Genomic DNA, 2,688 nt, shown 5'->3' on the forward strand with positions numbered 1-2,688 from the left:
GACTCAAATCTAGAGATGGTCCAACCTAAGAAAGTGAATAAGGGCAAGGCTAAAAGCTAACGGCCTACAACAGTTTCAGCCTGCACACCGAACTGGAAGGATACAGCGAGAGGACAACAGCACTTTCCTGTGGGATCTGAATAATTACAGTGTTAAAACTATGCTATAATCTGCTGTCTCTAGGAGCTTTTGCCAGTGGTGTAAACCAGTCAATAGAAGCAGAGCTTATTGTTGTTGTTGTTGTTTTTTGCTTGTTTGTTTCTTCATAAGCTCTCCATAAAAAAGAAACCAGCATTTTACTCTGAGACAAAATAACAGGGTTGTAAATAGGCTTGTTCAACAACACCTGAGCATTTTCCTTCCCCAACCAAACTCACACACTACTTATACACCAAAGAACAACTTAAATACTCAATAAATGCATTTTCACACCTTTAAAACGAGCTACAGGTCTTTGTAACAGTGTCTTATGTGCATTCAGGACATAAGCCATTCAGCAGCTGGTAGCCAGGATGCTAACATCTTTCTACCTTAAACCTGCTGTAGATTGGTCAGTTCTTTCGAAAATTGCTATTCTGTACTGTCTCTCTTCTCTAAGCATACAGGTAATACCCCGAATGTTCGCCTCTGTCCACTTCCAACCTTCTATGTGGTTGGTGTGGCGCAACAGATAACGCCACTACCTGCTACTGAGCTACCACACCATGTGGGAGACTGGGGTTCGATTCCCGGGCTGGGTGACTGTGGGTGCTGCGCTACACCAATAAGAGTCCTTGGGCAAGACTCCTAACACTAGACTGGCCCTCCTCTGTAATACGAGTTACCTTGTAAGTCGCTCTGGATAAGAGCGTCAACTAAATGCTGTAAATGTAACATACTGGTAGAATTTTCATATAATGCATCTGTTTTTATATAATACAGTCTTATATGTTTTTCTATATAGAAGTAATATCTAATAGACTTTATATCTATTATTATATATTGTGGTTTCTGACACTGTCTCATCTGTAGCAGGGTGGCTGCAGGCCTCTTCGGGTTACATTATACTTTCTAAAGGGTAATTTAAGACCAAATTCCAGTGCTGAAATCACTGTTCAGGTGTTAAATAAGGCATGCAGGGTGTGTTTTGAGGTTTTTTCCCCCCTCTCTAACAACAAATTGAGACGGCGCTGCTCTTCAGAAGCAGGATCAGCTGAATATGCATTAGAAAGTATTAATAAATGGAAATTTAACATTAATAATTATGTATTATTTATGGCTGCATTAAGAAGAACTGCCTGCCAGGTTCTATTAGACCATGTACAAGCAAGGCTACACTATTAGTGTGACCTTGTATGCATGTGAGAGTGTGTGTGTGTGTGTATGTGTGTGTGTTGCGTAAGCGAGAGGTGCAGGATGAATAGGAACCGCTGTTTCCACATCACAGCTGTGTATAAAACGGAAACCCCTGGTTGTATACGCAGTCACGTCAATGAGAAAAACAGCCTGCTATTTTTTCCTCTGCTCTACAGAAAGGTCCCACTGCGACACTCCCGCTACACACACACACACACACACACACATATATACATTAATTAGATTTACTAATGAACTGAGCCAAAAAGACACTGGAAGAAATGGCTTAGGGAAAAAAGCTCCTTTGTTGAATGCGTGCGTGCAACAAATAGGGCCAAGGTTATTGTGTGTGTGTGTGTGTGTGTGTGTGTGTGTTGGATTGTGTGACTAATCCTCAATTAGGACAGAAGTATATTGAGAGCCTGATTCCTGTGAGCTTTCTCTTTCTTTAACCTTCGTGACACATATTGCACACACCAACACGCACAGACCTTCACGCCCTCGCCCAAAATTGCTCCATAAATATGATCATTGTTAAGCTGGAATGTACATGCGTCAAGAGAGAAGTGTGTGTGTGTGAGAGAGAGAGAGTGTGTGTGTGTGTGTGTGTCAAATGCACTGTCATTAACCAGCATTCCTAAGCTCCTCCTGCCTACACCCATAATCACCATCCCTGCAGTCAGCAGATGGGTTTACAATGCCTACAGATCATTACGCAATGGAGGAGTACTACTGCTGCTGGCTATGTGCAGCGTATGCAAAAGTTTGGGCAACCCTGGTCAAATGAAAATAAACACACATCCTCTACAGAAACTGAACTGTGGCACTTCTTTAAATAGCACAATCACTATTTATGCTGAACTGAACATACACCTTATATCCCACTGCTTGTGGTCCCCTTCTAATGAATGCATGTCAGGCTTGGGCTAGAGTAGTATAAGGCCCACAGCACTGGAGCTGTGGAGCAGTGGAACTGTGTTCTCTGGAATGATGGATGGTGGTAGCATGTGGTAACCACCTTAGGCCACGTTCCACCCATGTGAGCCAGACATGAGCATGTTCGCTGGGACGAACTTTGAAGTACAATTTGTTTTAGAGTATAAAGACTTTTTAAATATTGAATTAAATTAAAATACATTACATTAAACAGGAAAAGCACATTTCCCCTGGAGATGTGAATCGCTTTGTTAATTCCTATGTATTTAATTTACTTAAATAACCTCATCTTATAAAGATTACTTTATTTACTTTGGTATTTATTCAATAATTCTCCTACAATTAATATATCTTTCATTCCTTTTCATTATTTCAACCTAAATATTACGTGAGACTGTTTGGGATCCCCGAGTAGGA

This window comes from Salminus brasiliensis, chromosome 13, assembly GCF_030463535.1.
Source record: "Salminus brasiliensis chromosome 13, fSalBra1.hap2, whole genome shotgun sequence".
NCBI lineage: Eukaryota > Metazoa > Chordata > Actinopteri > Characiformes > Bryconidae > Salminus > Salminus brasiliensis.